The 21,693-nt window shown below is 41.2% G+C and overlaps 1 protein-coding gene across 30 annotated transcripts in view; it reads right to left on the bottom strand.

The window, feature by feature from the left end:
• Positions 1-21,693, bottom strand: part of LOC141576968 (uncharacterized) — a 153,502-nt gene that overhangs the window by 68,633 nt on the left and 63,176 nt on the right. For 24 of the 30 annotated variants that reach the window (XR_012505403.1, XR_012505397.1, XR_012505385.1 and 21 more), the window contains one exon: positions 1,256-1,471. The exons of 4 other annotated variants lie outside the window; for them this stretch is intronic. The gene's annotated coding sequence lies outside the window, so the exon portion shown is untranslated. Of the gene's footprint in view, positions 1-678; positions 774-1,255; positions 1,472-19,104; positions 19,121-21,693 lie in introns of those variants that run through there. 2 more of the 30 variants (XR_012505375.1, XR_012505402.1) reach the window with 2 other exon arrangements.

The raw sequence follows: 21,693 nt of genomic DNA, 5'->3' as shown, positions 1-21,693 counted from the left end.
CCAGATGGGCTTCAGCTGATATCTCGACAGATTCATTGCAGGACAAGAAGCAGGGACAAGTCATAGACCAATTTCTGAATGGAAAATGCAGTCTAGTGTAGCCTATGCCACAAGACTGCCTTATACAGTACAGGCTGATGTAGAGAAATTCACAGACCGGCCAATCATAAAAGAATTCAGCAGTTCAAAATTTATTCTAAAAGAAAGATTGAGAATTATATCCTGAATAGAAAACAAGCAAGATGACCTTGAAATAAGGAAACCATCATTGGAAATGCAAGAGGTGCAATGAGTTGCAAAGAATAACCAAGAAGTAGGCAAAGAAGATGTAAACATCCTAAAGCTGGGAGAAGGAAGCAGGAAAACATAGGTGAATTTCAGCACTTTACTATGTGAATCAGCTTATATGACCCTCTGAAGCATACGGAGTGATACATGGCATAATGCGCTTGCAAAACAAATAACAAACAAACAAACAAGCACCAAAAGCATATGGTTGACTGACATATATCCAAAGGACACGAAATAATTAAAAAAAATACTCAAAGTGATGTCAAGTATCATTCAGCATGCATCGACACAGTATCACTGCTTGCATGTACACAACAAACTTGTATTTAGAAAACAGGTGCATGCATTAATATTCATAAATATTGATTCATAAGAGCATATAATGACCTATCCCAAAGGCCTAATTTGAATAAAATGGATCCACCGTCTGTGACGTAGTCTTACATGCCTTCCAACAGGATGAATGAATGACATATTCAACCCTACGAAGAGAATAAAAGCCATATCTCTATAACAAAGACAAGTAGCTCTGCAAAACTGTACTAAGAACAAAAAAGACAGACACTAATGTGTACATAGGGATTAGTTTCATTTCTAGGAAATTCAGCCCCCATGAAAAAAATGGATGGAAGTTCTGAGAGTGTGGGGGTTTCAGCAGAAATGCAACAGACATATATGCATACTGGGTGAATGGTTATAACGCAAACAGAAGATCACTATAGTGTGTCTTTGGGTACTGTTAACTGTTAGAAAGTTTAAACACGTGTGAATCGATAAACTTAAAATGGACACACCTACCTCCCTTTGTATGTGTCTAGTGATCTGAACAAAAGGAAAGACGGAAGGAAAAAAATGAACATGGGAAGCGAATGAAGAGAATCACACTTATCTTAGGAACCTCTAGTCTGTTGTAGCCCTCCCCTAACACTGACAAGATTCAGCAACCATTGGAAATGGCAGTTACCGTTTGAATTCCAGGTGGAATGTTGGTTTGTTCCGCGTGGCTTGTTGTGGTTGGTGGATCCAAGTGAACTGGGCAGAACCCTGTGGGTTGATCAGTGTCATGAAAGGGCTTCCGTCCTGTGTGAAGCTAGGGTTATTTCTCCTGATCGGGAAGCGGTGTAATTTCAAGAAACTGCTGCTGCCCAATGGCCTCAGTTCACGGGTGAGTTTCCAGAACCTGAAAGGGCAGAAAGTGGTACTTCTGCAAATCTTCATCTTACTGGTGAGATTCCGAGGTACTTTCAGACTTGCCCAGTCCTGAAGAAGTCGACTTTATGGGAGGCACAAAGAGAAGTTGGCAGAAGAGCTGGCTGTTCAAATTGAGGAGAGATGCGAACACAATGATGAGAGTTGTTCTGCTACAATGGAGAATACTGGCATGGAGACTCCTGTACAGAATACCAGGCTCAGAAGTCATTCATGAGACCTATTGGGCCTCACTGATACTGGCAGAAACCTGTGGAGGGTCAAAGTGCACTTGAGAAATGTACTCAATTCACTGCTCCAAGAACGGGTCCAAGATTCCTGCCGTCTAAAACAGAAGAAATGGCAGAGACGATAAAAGCCCTCATGTTTTTGGAATAGGTAGTGAGAATCCCCACATCCCAAGGGGCAATTACAAACAACTCAGACCACTAAGCGCCAAATCCTGGTAAGCCTTTTCAAAATTTTGGGTCTAGATATCAAGCACTTGCTCTTCCCTCCCCTCCACTCAGGCATCGATTTCAAATGATCAGCACCTGAGCTGCAAAGAAGCCAGTAGGAGCAGAGCAAGCCCCACCTAAAATCAGAATTCCTCCACATTGACATTCTGTGCACAACAGTGTTCTCCTCCATTGTCAACTACTCTCAACTAAAATAGATTGGAAATGAATTCTTAGCTCACACCACGAAATGAAGACCTTCCCCTAGATTCAGGAAATTCTGGTGTTATGTCTTCTTTTGGGTGAAGTGAGTGTGGTAAGTGAGGGGAATATCTGACTGAAGTAGAATATGTATTAGTCCTCAAATCTTTAAGACACTATATGTTAGTATTGTAAGTCATTTTTGACATGAACTGTAAAAGTCGCCATAGACTTGTCGGGACACGTGATTTGTGGATTGCCTTTTCCCTTCAGTCAAGACCCGTTTGCATGTTATCATAGGGGTGCAGTCTTAAATGGGTTAAGTTGCTTTACCAAACATGATCGGATGATTAAACATTCTCATTGTGGATAGAAAAGCACCTGGTTCTCCATAGACTAGCAAAGCTGCAGCAGTTTTCTCATAACTACAATGCATCTAGGTGCTATTGGAACCAAGCCTACATGTACATATGTTGTTTCAGTTTCCTTCTGTTTTCCTACAGAGGAAAGTTGCCCCTTGAACCGCGAAAATTAGCAAGTATGTGTATTTGGAAGAAAGGGCACCACATGCACAAGGGAAACCCAGGGTTGGGGTTATTTCAAGTTTCTGATAGTTATTGCATGTTTCCTCTTGTTGTTGAAGGCATCAAGAATAAAGGGTCCACCTGTCCCCTTCATCAATTTGGACTGCTTTTTTACATTTTTTCTGTATATATTTCTCTTAGAGCTGACAATGTGGTACCTGAAAATGACAAGTCTTGTTTGTAGCTAGACACATTATGTTTCAAAAATTGACTTCATTTTGAAACAAATCCCAAAATATTTCAATCAATTCCATTAACCATTTGAAAGACTGCTGATGAGGTATCAACACAATGTAAATACAGTTTTCTGGCAAAAACTCCCACCATGTCTATTCAGATAAAATAGCTAAAGAAGGATCACATGTTTCTGAGTAATGTCTGGAAAGTGATGATTTATCAATGTCCAGCTGGCAGAGTACCAGTGCAAACTTCGCTCACTCGCTGCCATGTACAAAGCAAGATTAATATCGACTTATCAAGCCCTTGGCTCAGGACAGTTGCCGAACAGTGGTCTCTTTCTTCCAAACACAGAAAGAGGCCTCACAAAACCTGGAAGGAGGAGAAGGCAAAATAGAGAATGGAAATCTTTGGAGGACCTGACCACTGGTGAAGGAGTAGCAAAGGTGAAACTCTGTTTTACTTGGACACACACTCTCAAGCAGACAGGAAACACGCGATTGAAATTGGTGCACTGAGTGTTGGAAGAGTTCACAGCAGATTCTTGGCTGACAGAACTCAAAGAAATCACCACAAAATAGCCCCACAATTGATTCCCAGATCTAGATGCGAGCTGCCAAATTTGAGCTAGCACAGGCTGCCCAAGATGAGGGAAAGGGCTTTGGATGAGGGTACAAAATGAATCTCAGTTATCTGGAGGGCTTTGTGGATTTTGGTTGGTCCTATCAAGAGAGAAATCCGGCCTGGGACCCAAATGAGAAAGGAACCACACTGGCGTGTGAAGTTGAGTTTCTCAAAATATCCCATGGCCACATCCACTACATCTGCAGACCCAGGGACCAATATGGCAGTTTGCCAAAAGATCACGTGTGGGGTTCAATCAGAGCCATCATGCATTTTGTCTGAGTGTTCAAGGGGGCCTTGTGGTTGAATTCAGGATCCAAAGCCATAGGATCTGCCACTTTCATAAGCAGGATTGGAATTAGGTTTTGGTACGATGCAGAGAATGCAGGTCTGCTCTGTGGTAGCTTTCATGGTTAAATGCCACAAGGATGAGTGAACAAAGAAGAGTGGTCTAGGTCCACAGCATGAGAAGATGCAGCATTTCCTTCAGCAATATCTCCCAAATGCAGATGCTACATTTGGGATGGCACTGATATATTATGTCATCGAGGACCCCATGGTGGGGCTGCAGGATCATTGCAGCAGTCCCTGAAGCATGACACCCTTAGATGTGTTTCCACTGGTGTTTCTGTAGACAGAGAAGCTTTGGAAGAACTTGTACTTTTGGGACATTCCCATGGCAATAGAAAAGGACAAGCACACAGTCACGATGGTGTTTTGGAAAAACTCCAAAATGGCATACAGCAGCCTGCAGAACAGAAACCTTTTTGGAAGCATCGTTTCACAAGTGGTAGGGTCCTGTGCTCTTATAGAGCTGTGACATAAGCGTAATAAAATTAAGGTTCTACAAAGTGACAAGTGTAGTGTGTGTTCATCACAACAACTGCGACACCAGCAATTAGAGAGATACCACACAACACACACAGAAAAACGACATTGCACCACTGTCTAGGAAAAATTGTCCCCGCAAAAATATCATGGAATTGAGTGCAACCAAAAGACTATATCTTTAACTTAACCAAGCCTGGCAATTCTACATTATATACATGATAATACTTGACATGTAGAGATACAGAATTATAGTAAAAGAGACAGGAAGTACCATTTGCAGTTCCAAACAGATTGAAGGCTCCAGAAAATTCTATCAAAAAGCTAGACTCTGAAACACTAACAGAGCAAGCCTTGAAAATGATGTGAGAGAAACAGTGAAGAGCAATTGTGTCTCAGAATCACAAAGGCAGAATACCAGAAAATGGGAAGGGAACATCTAAAGGCGAGCCAAATAAAATCAGAAAACTCAATGGATGAGATAATAGCAGGGGTAAATTTAGTCCTGAGCAGTCTACATAATGCTGAGGGTTTCGTGAATGACTGTGAATACAGGAGAAAAGAAATCCCTTGATCAGAAGATGACATAGAAAAACAACTGAAAATCAATGCAAAAACTGTGGTTGAACTCTGGAATAATATAAAGCATGTAAGGCTAGGATTCATAGGAATCCCAGATGGAAAAGCAAGATATATATAAAAAAAAAACAAGTTTGAAGAGTTATTTGAAAAAAATCAGACTGAAATTTGCTGAAATGAAGAAACAAACAACTATAAGAAACCAGGAAGCACACAGGATCTAATTCAGGCGAAATCCCAATAGTCCTACCATCAGCTGTATTATCATTGAAATCATCAAAATTCTTCATCAACCCATTGATTTTATATGCACCTAGATCAAAGCAACTAAGTCAGGACAGAATCTCCAGAGGGGTTTCAGCTGATGACTGAATCATTGAGGACAGGAAGCAGGGCCAAGACATAGACCAAATTCTGAATAAGAAAATCTGCAGTCTAGTGTAGCCTATGCCACAAGACTGCCCTTCACAATACTGGGCGATGGAGAGAATTTCACAGAGAGGCCAATCATAAAAGAATTCAGCAGTTCAAAATTTATCCTAAAAGAATGATTGAGAATTTAACCCTGAATAGAAAACAAACAAGATGATCTTGAAGTAAGAAAACCATCATTGGAAATACAAGAGTTGCAATAATTTGTAAAGTATAAACAAGAAATAAGCAAAGAACACATCAAAATCCTAAAGATGGGAGAAGGAAGCAAGAAAACATCGGTGATTTTCAGGACTTTGCTATGTGAATCAGCTTATATGACACTCTGAAGCAAACGGAGTGATACATGACATAATGTGTTTGCAAAACAAGCAACAAACAAACAAACACGAAAATCGTACAGTGGACTGACATATATCTGAAGGAACCAAGATAATTCACAATAAAATACTCAAAGTGATGTCAAGGAACATTCAGCACGCATCGACATATTTTCTCCCCTTGCATGTACCCAAAACACTTGTGTTTAGAAAACAGATGCGTGCATTAATATTCATAAATATTGATTCATAAGAGAATATCGTGGCCTAACCCAAATGCCTATTTTGAATAAAATGGATGCATAGTCCATGATATAGGCTTACAAGTCTTCCAACAGGTTGAATGAATGGTATATTCAAACTTACAAAGAGAATAAATGGCATATGCCTATTGCAAAGACAAGTAGCTCTACAAAACTGTACTAAGAACAAAAGAGACAGACAGTAAAGAGTACACTGGAATTTTTTTCATTTCTAGGAAATTCAGCCCCCATGAAACCAATGGATGTAAGTTCTGAGAGTGTGGGTGTTTCAGCAGAAAAGCAACAGACGGATATGCATTCTGAGTGAATGGATATTATGCAAATATAAGATTCCTATAGTGGGTCTTTGGGTACTGTTAAGTGTTAAAAAATTTAAAGACGTTTGAATCCATAAACTTAATATGGACACGCTTCCCTCAGTTTGTACTTTGTAAAAAGATCTGCACAAAAGGAAAGAGGGAAGGAAATAAAGGATCATGGGACGCTAATGGAGAGAATCACACTTAACTTAGGTACCTCTCGTCTGATGCAGCCCCTCCCCCAACACAGACAAGATGCAGCAATACTGGTGAATTCAGTTACCACTTGAAATCCAGGTGGAATATAGGTGTGTTCCATGTGGCTTGTTGTGTCTGGTGGATCCAAGGTAACTGGGCAGAACCCTGTGGTTGAATCACTGTCATGGTGGGGCTGCCGCACTGTATGAAGCTTGGGTTATTTCTCCTGTTCGGGAAGCTGTGTATGTTCGAGATTTTGCTGCTGCCCAATGGCCTCAGTTCACGGGTCATTTTCCAGAACCTGAAAGGGCAGACAGTGGAAGTTCTGCCTGTCTTCATCTTACTGGTGAGACTCCAAGGTACTTTCAGACTTGCAAATTCCTGTAGAAATCTACTTTATGGGAGGCATGATGAGAAGTTGGCAGAACTGTCTGCACGGATTGAGGAGAGATGAGAACACATTGATGAGAGTTGTTCTGTTACAATGGAGAATACTGGCATGGAGACTTCTGTACAGAATACCAGGATCGAAAGACATTCATGAGACTTATTGAGCCTCACTGGTACTGGCAGCAACCTGTGGAGTGTTAACGTGCCCTTGAGGAAAGTACCCAATTCACTGCTCCAAGAATGGATTCATGATTCCTGCCATCTAAAACAGAAGAGATGGCAGAGATGATAAAAGCTCTCATGTTCTTGGAAGAAGTCATGAGAATCCATACGTCCCAAGGGGCAATTACAAACCACACAGACCACCAAGCACCATGCCCCAGTAAGCCTTTTCCCAGTGTTGGGCCTAGCTATCAATCACTTGCATTTCCCTCCCTCCCAACTCAGGCATCCATTTCAAAGGATCAGTACATGAGCTGCAATGAAGCCATTAGGAGCAGAGCAAGCCCATCTTAGATTCAGAGTTCCTCCAACTTCACATTCTGTGCACAACTGTGAACTCCTCCATATTCAATTACTCTCGACTAAAATAGTTTGGAATTGAATTCTTAGCTCAAACCATGAAATTATGACCTTTCCCTAGATTCAGAAATCCCTGGTGTTATGTCTTCTTTGGGATGAAGTGAGTGTTGTAAGTGAATGGAATCTTTGACTGCTCTTGAATATGAATTAGGCCTCAGTTTTTCAAAACAGTATAGGTTACATTTGTACGTCATTTTTGAATGTATGGGACATTCAAAAATGTAGGGACACATGTTTTGTGGATTGTCTTTTCCCTTCAGTCATGTCCTGGGTGCAGGATATCATGGGGGTGCTGTCTTGGATGGGTTAAATTGCTTTATCCAACATTATCGGATGATTAAACATTCTCATCATTGATAGAAGAGCACCTGGTTCTCCATAGACTAGCAAAGCTGCAGCAGTATTTTCATAGCTATAATGCCTCCTGGTGCTATTGGAATCAAGCCCATATTTAAATATGCTCTTTGGTATACATTGCGTTTTCCTAGAGAGAAAAGTTGCCCCTTGGATCACCACCATTGGCCAGTATGTGTCATTGGGAGGAAATGGCAGCATATGCACAAGGGAAAGATAGGGTTGGGGTAATTCCATGTTTGCAATATTTATTCTATATTTCCTGTTTTTGTTGAAGGCATCAACAGTAAAATGTTCACCCGTCCCCTTCATCACTTTGGAGTGCAATTTGACATTCTTTCTGTCTATTTTTCTCTTAGAGCTTACAAACTTGTAACTGAAAATGACAAGTCTGGCTTGTAGCTAGATTCAGTATTTTTCGAAAATTAACTTCATTTTCATACAAATCCAAAAATATGTAAATCAATTCCATTAACCATTTGAAAGCCTGCAGCTGAGGTATCAACACAATGTCAGTACTGGAGTCTTCGGACAAACCCTCCCAACATGGGTGTACAGAAAAATAGCTAAACAAGAAACACATGTCTGTGAGTTATGTCTGGAAGGTGTTGATTTATAGATGTCCAGTTGGCAGAGTACCAGTGCAAATTTCGCTCACTTGCTGCCATGTACACAGCAAGATAAACATCGACTCAACCAGCCCTTGGCTCAGGACACTTACCGAAGAGTGGTCTCTTACTTCCAAACACAGTAAGAGGCCTCACAAAACCTGGAAGGAGGAGAAAGCAAAGTCGAGAATGGTAATCAGTGCAGGACCTGACCTCTGGAGAAGGAGAAGCAAAGGTGATACACTGTCTTACTTGGACGCACGCTCTCAAGTGGACAGGAAACATAGGATTGAAAGCGGTGCACAGAGTGTTAGAAGAGTGCACAGTAGATGCTTGGCTGACAGAACCCAAGGAAATCAGCACAAAGTAGCCCCACAATTGATTCCCAGACCTAGATCTGTGCTGCCAAATTTGAGCTAGCAGAGGCTGCACAAGATGACTGACAGGGCTATGGATGATGGCACACACTGAGTCTCAGTGATCTGGAGGGTGTTATGGATTGTGTTTGGTCCTATAAAGAAAACAAACCGGCCTGGGACCCAATGAGAAAGCAAACACACTGTCGTGCGAGGTTGAGTTTATCGAAATTTCCCAGGACCACATCCACTGAATCTGCAGGCCCAGGGACCAATTTGGCATTTTGACAATAGAGCATGTGTGGGGCTCCATCAAAGCCATTATGCATCTGTTCTGAGTGATCTAGCTGCCCTTGTGGTTGAAATCAGGATCCAAATCCATAGGATCTGCCACTTTCATAGGCAGGACGGGTATTAAGGTTTGGTACAAGGCCGAGGATTCGGGTTAGCTCTGTGGAAGCCTTCATGGTCCCATGCCGCAAGGATGAGTGAGCTAAGGAGAATGGCCTAGGTCCACAGCGTGAGAAGATGAAGCATTTCCTTCAGCATAATCTCCCAAATGTAGATGTTACATTTGTGATGACTCTGAGATGGTACTACACAGAGGACCACAAGGTGGGGCTGCGGGATCACTGCAGCAGTCCCTGAAGCATGACATCCTTAGATAAGTTTCCACTGGTGTTTCTGTAGACAGAGAAACTCTGGGAAGACCTTGTACTATTGGAATAATCACATGGAAATAGAATGGACAAGCACACTGTCACGATGTTGTTTTGGAAACACTCCAAAATGACATACAGTAGGCTGCAGAGCATAAACCCTTTAGAAGATTCGCTTCAACTAAAAGTAAGGTCCTGTGCACTTTCAAAGTTGTGACACAAGCGTAATATAAATGAGGTTCTACTAAACGACAGGATTAGGGTGTGTTCATCAAAACAACTGCAACACCAGCAATTAGAGATGTACAAAACAACACACAAAGAAAAACGAAATGGCATCACTGTCTAGGAAAAAATGTCCTCACAGAAATCTCATTGATTTGTGTACACCCTAGAAACTAAATCTTTCACTTTACAAAGCCTTGCAAGTCTACATTATATACCTGATAATACTTGACCAGTAGAGGTACAGAAGTATACTTAAAGAGACAGGAAGTACCATTTTTAGTTCCAAAGAGATTCAAGGATCCAGAAAATTGTTTAAAAAGAACTAGAGTCCATAACATTACCAGAACAAGCCTTGAAAAGGGACGTGAGAGAAACACTGAAGAACAACAGTGTCTCAGAATCACAAAAGGCAGAATACCAGTAAAGGGGAAGAGAACTTCTGAAGACGAGGCAAATAAAATCAGAAAACTCAATGGATGAGATAATAGCAGGGGTAATGTCAGTCCTAAGCAGACTAGATAATGCAGAGGGACTCATGAGTGACTGTGAAGACAGGAGAACTGAAATCCCCTGAACAGAAAATGACATAAAAAAGCAACGGAAACCCAATGCAATAAATGATGTTGAATCCTGGGTTAAGAGAAAGCATGCAAGGCTAGGGTTCATAGGAAACCCAGAATTAAATGCAAGATATATAAATAAAAACTCTGAAAAGGTATTTGCTAAAAAATCAGAATGAAACTTGCTGAAAGGCAAGAAAGAATCATCTATACGAAACCAGGAAGCACACAGCGTCCAAAGCAGGTGGAATCTAAATAGACCTACAAGTAGCTGTATTATCATTCAAATCTTCAAAGTTCATGATCAACCCAGTGATTTTAAGTGCACCTAGAGAAAGGCTACTTAGTCCCAACAGAACCTTCAGAGGGGTTTCAGCAGATATCTCGTCAGATTCATTGCAAGACAAGAAGCAGGGCCAAGACATAATCCAAATTCTGAAAGAGAAAAACCTGAAGTCTTGTGTAGTCTATGCCACAAGACTGCACTTTACAATACTGCCCGATGTACAGTATTTCACAGACCGGCCAATCGTAAAGCAATTCAGCAGCTAGAAATTTATCCTAAAAGAAAGATTGAGAATACTATCCTGAATAGAAAACAAGCAAGATGATCTGGAAATAAGAAAATCATCATTTGAAATGCAAGAGTTGCACTGAGTTGCAAAGTATAAACAAGAAGTAGGCAAAGAGGACGTCAAAATCCTAAATATGGGAGAAGGAAGCAGGAAAACATAGGTGATTTTCAGGACTTTACTATGTGAATCAGCTTATATGGCTCTCTGAAGCAAACGGAGTGATACATGGCATAATGTGTTTGCAAAACAAACAACGAGTAAACAAAAAAACAAACAAACACCAAAAGCATACAGTTGATGGATATATATCTGAAGGAACAAAGACAATTCAAAAGAAAATACTCAAAGTGATGTCAAGGATCATTCAGCATGCATCGACAGAGTATCGCTGCTTGCATTTACACAACACACTGTATCTAGAAAAGAGATGCGTGCATTAATATTCATAAATATGGATTCATAAGAGCACATCGTGAACTAACCCAAATGTCTATTTTGAATAAAATGGATCCATAGTCCATGATATAGACTTACAAGCTTTCCAACAGGATGAAAGAATGACATATTCATCCCTATGAAGAGAATAAATGGCATATGCCTATAACAAAGGCAAGTAGCTCTGCAAAACTGTAGTAAGAGCAAAAGAGACAGACAGTAAAGTGTACATTGGGATTGGTTTCATTTCTAGGAAATTCAGCCCCCATGAAACAAATGGATCCATGTTCTTAGAGTGTGGGTGATTCAGCAGAATAACAACAGACGGATATGCATTCTGGATGAATGTATATTATGCAAACATAAGTTTCCTATAGTGGGTATTTGGGTACTGTTAACCGTTAGAAAGTTTAAATACGTGTGAATCCAGAAACTTAACATGGACACACTACCCTCCATTTGTACTTTGTATAGAGATCTGCACAGAAGGAAAGAGGGAAGGGAAAAAAGAAACATCGGACACTAATAGAGAGAATCACATTTATCTTAGGTACCTCTCGTCTGATGCAGCCCCTCACTCAACACTGACAACATGCAACAAATTTTGAGAAAGGGAGTTACTGGTTGAATTCCAGGTGGAAGGTTGGTGTGTTCCACGTGGCTTGTTGTGGCTGGTCGATCCAAGGTAAAGGCAGAACCCTGTGTGTGGATCAGTGTCATGGAGAGGCTGCTGCCCTCTGTGAATCTTGGGATATGTCTCCTGTTCGGGAAGCTGTGTAAGTTTGAGACACTGCTGCTGCCCAAAGGCCTGAGTTCACGGGCATATTTCCAGAGCCTGAAAGGGCAGACGGTGGAAGTTCTGCCTGTCTTCAGCTTACTAGTGAGGCTCCGAGGTACTTTCAGATTTGCCAAGTCCTGTAGGATTCGACTTTATGGGAGACAAGAACAGAAGTTAGCTGTAAAGCTGCCTGCATGAATTGAGGAAAGATGTGAAAACATTGATGAGAGTTGTCCTGTTACAGTGGAGAATATTGGCATGGAGACTTCTGTACAGAATACCAGGCTGGAAAGACATTCATGAGACTTATTGAGCCTCACTGTTACTTGTAGAAACCTGTGGAGGGTCAACGTGCACTTGAGGAATGTACTCAATTCACTGCTCCAAGAGCGGTTCCAAGATTCCTGCCGTCTAAATCAGAAGAAATGGGAGAGATGATAAAAGCGCTCATGTTCCTGTAAGAGGTCGTGAGAATCCACACGTCCCAAGGGGTAATTACAAACCACTCAGACCACCAAGCACCAAGACCTGGTAAGCCTTTTCCCAGGGTAGGGCCTGGCTATCAAGCACTTGCTCTTCCCTCCCCTCCACTCAGGCATCCATTTTAATGGATCAGCACCTGAGCTGCTATGAAGCCAGGAGGAGCAGACCAAGGCCCTCCTAGAATCAGAGTTCATTCAAATTCAAATTCTGTTCACAACAGTGAACTCCTACATGGTCATCTACTCTCGACTAAAATAGATTGGAATTAAATACTTAGCTCACAACCCGAAATGATGACCTTCCCCAAGATTTAGCAAATATTGGCGTTATGTCTTCTTTGGGGTGAAGGGAGTGGGCTAAGTTAGAGGAATCATTGACTGAACTTGAATATGTATTAGACCTCAGTTTTACAAGACAGTATAGGAAACTATTATAAGTCAGTTATTGAAATGAACTGCAAATGTCACCATAGACATGTAGGGACACATGATTTGTGGATTGTCTTTTCCCTTCATTCAAGTCCCGTGTGCAGGCTGTAATGTGGTTGCAGTCTTGGATGAGTTAAATTGATTTACCAAACATGATTGGATGATTAAATATTCTCATAGTTGATAGAAGAGCATTTGATTCTCCATAGACTAGTAAAGCTTCAGCAGTGTTCTTATACTTATAATGCCTCTAGGTTCTATTGGAACCAAGCCTACATGAAAATATGTTGTTTAGGTTTCCTTCTGTTTTCCTAGAGAGAGAAGTTTCCCCATGAATTGCCAACATTGGCCAGTATGTGTCATTGGGAGGAAAGGACACCACATGCACAAAGGAATCCCAGGTTGGGGGTTATTTCATGGTTCCAGTATTTATTTCATGGTTCCTTTTGGTGTTGAAGGCATCAAGAGTAAAGGGTCCACCTGTCCCCTTCATCATTTCGAGTGCTATTTTACATTATTTCTGTCTATTTTTCTCTTAGAGCTGACAAACTGGTAACTGAAAATGACAAGTCTGGTTTGTAGATAGATTCAGTAAGTTTTGAAAATTAAATTCATTTTCATACAAATCCCAAAATATGTAAATCAATTCCATTAACCATTTAAAAGACTGCAACTGAGGTATCAAAACAGTGTCAATAATGGTGTCTTCGGGCAAAACCTCTAACCATGGCTCCACAGATAAAAAAGCTAAACAAGAATCACATGTCTGTGAGTTATGTCTGGAAAGTGTTGATTTATCGATGTCCAGGTGGCAGAGTACCAGTGCAAACTTCGCTCACTTGCTGCCATGTACACAGGAAGATAAACATAGACTCACTCAGCCCTTGGCTCAGGAAACTCACCGAAAAGTGGTCTCTTATTTCCAAAGACAGAAAGAGGACTCAGAAAACCTGGAAGAAGGGGAGGCAATGTAGAGTATGGAAATCAGTGCAGTACCTGACATAAGGTGAAGGATCAACAAAGGTGAAACTCTGTTTTTCTTGGATGCACACTTTCAAGTGGACAGGACACATAGGATTGAAAGTGGTGCACTGAGTGTTAGAAGAGTGCACAGCAGATGCTTGGCTGACAGAACTCAAAGAAATCAGCACAAAATATCACCAGAATTGATTTCCAGTCCAAGATCCGAGCTGCCAAATTTGAGCTAGCAGAGGCTGCACAAGATGTGGGACAGGGCTATGCATGATGGCACACACTGATTCTCAGTGATCTGGCGGGTTGTTTGGATTGTGGTTGTCCTATCAAGAGAGCAAACCAGCCTGGGATCACAGTGAGAAAGCAAACAAACTGGCGTGCAAGGTCGAGTTTATCAAAATGTCCCAGGGCCTCATCCACTGCATATGTAGGCCAGGGACCAATTTGGCATTTTGCAAATAGAGCACGTGTGGAGCTCACTCAGAGCTATCATGCATCTGGTCTAAATGATCCAGGGGGACTTACAGTTGAAATCAGGATCCAAAGCCATAGGACCTGCCACTTTCATAGGCAAAACAGGGATTAGGGTTTGGTACGAGGCAGAGGGTGCAGGTATGCTCTGTGGTAGCTTTCATGGTCCCATGCTGCAAGGATGAGAGAACAAAGAATAGTGATCTAGATCTGCAGCATGAGAAGTTGAAGCATTTCCTTCAGCAATATCTCCGAAATGCATATGTTACATTTGAGATGGCACTGACATGGTACGGCACCGAGGAATACAAGGTTGGGCTATGGGATCATTGCAGCAGTCCCTGATGCATGACATCCTTAGATATGTGTCCACTGGTGTTTCTGTAAACAGAGAACCTATGGGAAGAACTTGTAATATTGGGACATTCTGACGGCAATAGAAAGGACAAACGCCCTGTCATGATGCTGTTTTGGAAACACTCCAAAATGGCATACAGCAGCCTGCAGAGCAGAAACCCTTCAGAAGCTTCATTTCCACAAGAGGTAAGGTCTGTGCACTTTCAGAGCTGTGACATAAGCGTAAAAAAATTAGGTTCTACTAAAAGACAAGAGTAGGATTTGTTCATAACAACAACTGCAACACCAGCAATTAGAGATGTACAACACAACACACAGAGAAAAACGACATGGCATCACTGAATAGGAAAAATTGTCCTCACAGAAATATCTTGAAATTGCGTACACCCAAGAGACTAAAATTTTCACTTAACAAAGTCCTGCCAGTCTACATTATATACCTGATATTTCTTGACCAGTAGAGATACAGAAGTATAGTAAAAGATACAGGAAGAACCATTTTCAGTTCCAAAGAGTTTGAAGGCTCCAGAAAATCCTTTCAAAGAACTAGACTCCAAAATACAACCAGAGCATGTCTTGAAAACGGAGGTGAAAGAAACACTGAAGAACAACGGTGTCTCAGAAACACAAAAGGCAGAATACCAGAAAAGGGGAAGAGGACATCTAAAGACGAGCCAAATAAAATCAGAAAACTCAATGGATGAAATAATATCATGGGTAAAGTCAGCCCTAAGCAGACTACATAATGCAGAGGGACTCAGGAGCGACTCCAAAGACAGGGGAACGGAAATCCCTTGATCAGAAGATGACATAGGAAAGCAACTGAAAACCAAAGCAAACACTGCTGTTGAATTCCGGGATAAGAAAAAGCATGCAAGGCTAGGATTCATAGGAGTCCCAGATGGAAAAGCAAGATATATATATATATATATATATATATATATATATATATAAAGTTTAAAAATGTATTTGGAAAAAAATCAGACTGAAATTTGCTGAAAGGCAAGAAACAATCATCTGTAAGAAACCAGGTAGCACACAGCATCCAAAGCAGGCGGAATCCCAATAGGCTTACAAGCAGCTGTATTATTCAAATCATCAAAGTTCATGATCAACCCAGTGATTTTAAATGCACCTAGAGGAAATCAACTTAGTCACAATGGAACCTCCAGAGGGGTTTCAGCTGATATCTCCACAGGTTCGTTGCAGGACAGGAAGCAGGGCACAGACTTAGACCAAATTCTGAAAGAGAAAATGCTGCAGTCCAGTGTAGCATATGCCACAAGACTGCTCTTCATAATACTGGCCGATGTAGAGAATTTCACAGAGAGGCCAATCATAAAGAATTCAGCAGTTCAAAATTTATCCTAAAAGAAAGATTGAGAATTCTACCCTGAATAAAAACCTGCAAAATGACCTGGAAATAAGAAAACCATCATTGGAAATGCAAGAGGTGCAATGAGTTGCAAAGAATAAACAAGAAGTAGGCAAAGAGGACGTCAAAATCCTAAAGATGGGAGATGGAAGCAGGAAAACATAGGTGATTTTCAGCACTTTACTATGTGAATCAGCTTATTTGACTCTCTGAATCAAACGGAGTAATACATGACATAAGGAGTTTGCAAAATAATCAGCAAACAAGCAAACAAACACCAGAAGCATACGGTTGACTGACATGTATCCGAAGGAACCAAGATAATTCAAAAGAAAATACTTAAAGTGATGACAAAGATCATTCAGCAAGCATCGACACAGTATCACTGCTTCATGTACACAACACACTAGTATTTAGAAAACAGATGCGTGCATTAATATTCATAAATATTGATTTATAAGAGCACATCTTGACCTAACCCAAATGCCTATTTTGAATCAAATGTATCTATAGTCCATGATATATACTTACAAGCGTTCCAACAGGATGAATGAGTGGCATATTCAACCCTACGATGAGAATAAATGACATATGCCTATAACAAATATAAGTAGCTCTGCAAAACTGTACTAAGTGCAAAAGAGACAGACAGTAAAGTGTACATTTGGTTTGGTTTCATTTCTAGGAAATTCAGCCCCCATGAAACAAATGGATCCATGTTCTGAGAGTGTGGGTGTTTCAGCAGAAAAGCAACAGACGGATATGCATTCTGGGTGAATGGATATTACACAAACATAAGATACCTATAGTGGGTCTTTGGGTACTGTTAATTGTTAGAAAGGTTAAAGACGTGTGAATCCATAAACTTAACTTGGACACACATTCCTCCTTTTTGAATGTGTATAGAGATCTGCACAAAAGTAAACAGGGAAGGAATAAAAAGACCATGGGATGCTAATGGAGAGAAACACACTTAGGAACCTCTCTTCTGATGCAGCCCCTTCTCCAACACTGACAAGATGCACCAACCATTGGGGATTTCACTTACTGCTTAAATTCCAGGTGGAATGTTGGTGTGATCCGCGAGCATGTTGTGACTGGTGGATCAAAGGTAACTGGGCAAAAATCTGTTGGTGGATCAGTGTCATGTAGGGGCTGCCACCCTCTGTGAAGCTTGGGTTATGTCTCCTTTTCAGGAAGCTGTGCAAGTTCGAGATACTGCTGCTGCCTAATGGTCTGAGTTCACAAGTCAGTTTCCAGAACTTGAAAGGGTATACAGCGGAAGTTCTGTCATTCTTCAGCTTACTGGTGAGGCTCTGAGGTACTTTCAGACTTGCCCAGTCCTGTAGAAGTCGACTTTAAGGGAGACATGGACAGAAGTTGGCAGAAAATCGGGCTGCACAGATTGAGGGGAGATGCTAACACATTGATGAGAGTTGTTCTGCTACAATGGAGAAAATTGGCATGGAGACATCTGTACAGAATACCAGGTTCGAAAGTTATTCATGAGACATATTGAGCCTCACAGATACTGGCAGAAAACTGTGGAGGGTCAAAGTGCACTTGAGGAAAGTACACAATTCACTGCACCAAGAATGGGTCCAAGATCCCTGGCGTCTAAAACAGGAATTTTTTTTTTCGAAGAAATACAGACTGAGAAATATGGATGGCAGAGATGAGAAATGCTCTCATGTTCTTGGAAGAGGTCGTGAGAATCCACATGTCAAGGGGCAATTACAAACCACTCAGACCACTAAGCTCCAAGCCCTGGTAAGCCTTTTCCCAGGTTTGGGCCTAGCTATCAAGCACTTGCTCTTCCCTCCCCTCCACTCAGGCATCCATTTCAAAGGATCAGCACCTGAGCTAAAATGAAGCCAGTAGGAGCAGAGCAAGCCCCTCCTAGAATCAGAGTTCATCCACCTTCATATTCTGTGCACAACAGTGAACTCTATCATGGTCAACTACTCTCAACTAAAATGGATTGGAATTGAATTCTTAGCTTACACTATGATAGATGACCTTAAACTAGTTTCAGCAAGTGCTGGGTTTATGTCTACTTTGTGGTGCAGGGGGTGTGGTATGTGAGGGGAATCTTTGACTGAACTTGAATATGTATTAGGCTTCAGTTTTTCAAGACAGTATAGATAACTATTATAAGTCAGTTATTGAAATGAACTGTAAAAGTCACCATAGAAATATAGGGACACTTGTTTTGTGGATTGTCTTTCCCATTCATTCAAGTCCCGGGTGCAGGATATCATGGGGTTCAGACTTTGATGGGTTAAAAGGCTTTAAAAAACGTGATGGGATTATTAAACTTTCTCATCGTTGATAGAAGAGCACTAGGTTCTCCACATACTGGCAAACCTTCAGCAGTGTTCTCATAGCTATAATGCCTCTAGGTGCTATTGGAACCAAGTATACATGCAAATATGTGGTTTGGGTTTCCTTGTGTTTTCCTAGAGAGAAAAGTTGCCCTAGAACCGGCAAGTTTGACCAGTATGTGTCATTGGGAGGAAATGGCACCACAGACACAAGTGAAACTCAGGGTGTAGGTTACATCATGGTTCCAATATTTATTTCAGGATTCCTTTTGTTGTTGAAGACATCAACAGTAAACGGTTCACCTCTCCCCTTCATAACTTTGGACTGCTATTTTACATTATTTCTGTCTATTTTTATTTTAGAGCTGACAAACTGGTACCTGAAAATGAAGTCTGGTTTGTAGCTGGATTCATTATGTTTCGAAAATAAAATTCATTTTCATACAAATCCCATAATATGTAAATTAGTTCCATTAACCATTTGAAAGACTTCAACTGAGGTATCAACGCACTGTCAATAATGGAGTCTTTGGAAAAACCCTCCCACATGGCTGTACAGATAATAAAGCTATACAAGTATCACATTTCTGTGAGTTATGTCTTGAAAGTGTTGATTAATCGATGTCCAGTTGGCAGAGTACCAGTGCAAGCTTCGCTCCCTTGATGCCATGTACACAGCAATATAAACATCTACTCACCCAGCCCTTGGCTCAGGACACTTGCCGAAGAGTTGTCTCTTACTTCCAAAGACAGAAATAGGCCTCACAAAACATGGAAGGAGGAAAAGGCAAAGTAGAGAAAGGAAATCAATGCAGGACATGACCTTAGGTGAAAGAGCAGCAAAGGTGAAACTCTGCTTTACTTGGACGCACACTCTCAAGCCGACAGGACACATGGGATTGAAAGCGGTGCACTGAGTGTTAGAAGAGGGCACAGCAGATGCTTGGCCGAAAGAACTCAATGAAATCAGCACAAAACAGCCCCACAATTCATTCTCAGACCAAGATACCAGCTGCCAAATTTCAGCCAACAGAGGCTGTGCAAGATGAGGGATAGGGCTAAGGATGATGGCACACAGTGAGACTCAGTGATCTCGAGGGTGTGGTGAATTGTGGTTGGTCCTATAAAGAGAGCAAACCGGCCTGGGACCCCAGTAAGAAAGCAACCACACTGGCGTTCGAGGTTGAGTTTATTGAAATATCCTATGGCCACATTCACTGAATCTGCAGGCCCAGGGACAAATTTGACATTTTGCCATTCGAGAACATGTGGGGCTCAATCTGCGCCATCATGCATCTGCTCTGAGAGATCCAGAGTGCCTTGTGATTGAAATCAGTTTTGAAAGCCATAGGGTCTGCCAATTTCATAGGCAGGACTGTGATTAGGGTTTGGTACGAGGCACAGAATGCAGGTCAGCTCTACAGTAGCCTTCGTGGTCCCATGCCAAAAGGATGGGAGAACAAAGAAGAGTTGCCTAGGCCCACAGTGTGAGACGATGAAGCATTTCCTTCATCATTATCTCCCAAATGCAGATGCCAAATTTGGGAGGGCAATGAAATTTTACATCAATGAGGACTTCAAGTTGGGGCTGCGGGAACATTGCAGCAGTCCCTGATGCATGACATCCATAGATATGTTCCCACTGGTGTTTCTCTACACAGAGAAGTGCTGGGAAAAACTTGTACTATTGGGACTTTCCCATGGCAACTGAAAGGACAAGCACAGTGTCACGATGTTGTTTTGGAAACACTCCAAAATGACATACAGCAGCCTGCAGAGCAGAAACCGTTTAGCAGCTTCATTTACATAAGAGGTAGGGTACTGTGCAGTTTCAGAGCTGTGACATAAGCGTAATAAAAATGAGGTTCTACTAAACGACAAGAGTAGGCTTTATTCATCACAACAACTGTAACACCAGGAATTAGACACCACACAACACACACAGATAAACCACAAGGCACCACTATCTAGGAAAAATTGTCCTCGCAGATATATCATGGAATTGTGTACACCCAAGAGACTAAAACTTTCACTTAACCAAGCCCTGCAAGTCTACAATATATACCTGATAATACTTGACCAGTAGAGATACAGAAGTATAGTAAAAGAGACAGGAAGTACCATTTTCTGTTCCAAAGAGATTGAAGGCTCCAGAAAAAAGTTTCAGAGAACTAGACTCCGGAAAACTACCAGAGCATGTCTTGAAAACGCAGGTGAGAAGTACACTGAAGAACAAAAGTTTAACAGAATTCCAAAAGGCAGAATACCAGAAAAAGGGAAGAGAACACTAAAGACGAGAGAAATAAAACCAGAAAACTCGATGGATGAGATAATAGCAGGGGTAAAGTCAGTCCTAAGCAGAATAGATCATGCAGAGGGACTCGTGTGTGACTGCAAAGACATGAGAACAGAAAACCCTTGATCAGAAGATGACATAGAAAAGCAACTGGAAACCAATGCAAACACTGCTGATGAAACCTGGGATAAGACAAAGCATTCAAGGCTAGGATTCATAGGAGTCCCAGTGGAAAAACAAGATATATATTAAAAAAAAAGTTCTGAAAATCTATTTGGAAAAAATTCAGACTGAAACTTGCCGAAAGGCAAGAAACAATCGTGTACGAAACCAGGAAGAACACAGCATAAAAAGTAGGCGGAATCCCAATAGACCTACAAACAGCTGTATTTTCATTCAAATCTTCAAAGTTCATGATCAAAAAGTGATTTTAAATGCACCTAGAGCAATGCATCTTAATCAGAACAGAATCTCCAGAGGGGTTTCAGCTGATATCTCGACAGATTCATTGCAGGATAGGAAGCAGGGCCAAGACATAGAACCAAATTCTGAATGAGAAAAAGCTGCAGTCTAGTGTAGCCTATACCACAAGACTGCCCTTTACAATAGTGGCCGATGTAGAGAATTTCACAGACCGGCCATTCGTAAAAGAATTCAACAGTTCGAAATTTATCCAAAAAGAAAGATTGAGAAAACTATCCTGAATAGAAAACAAGCCAGAAGATCTGGAACTAAGAAAACCATCCTTGGAAATGCAAGAGGTGCAATGAGGTGCAAAGAATAAACAAGAAGTAGGCAAAGAGGACATCAAAATCCTAAATATGGGAGAAGGAAGCAGGAAAACATAGGTGATTTTCAGCACTTTGCTATGTGAATCTGCTTACATGACTCTCTGAAGCAAACGGAGTGATACATGGCATAATGTGTTTGCAAAACAAAGAACAAACAAACAACAAAAGAGTATGGTTGACTGACATAGATCCGAAAGAACCAAGATAATTCTAAAGAAAATACTTA

Source organism: Camelus bactrianus, unplaced genomic scaffold (assembly GCF_048773025.1).
Source record: "Camelus bactrianus isolate YW-2024 breed Bactrian camel unplaced genomic scaffold, ASM4877302v1 HiC_scaffold_53, whole genome shotgun sequence".
In the NCBI taxonomy this organism is placed as follows: domain Eukaryota; kingdom Metazoa; phylum Chordata; class Mammalia; order Artiodactyla; family Camelidae; genus Camelus; species Camelus bactrianus.
The sequence above is the reverse complement of the archived record's forward strand: the minus strand, read 5'-3'. Positions and strand labels throughout refer to the sequence as shown.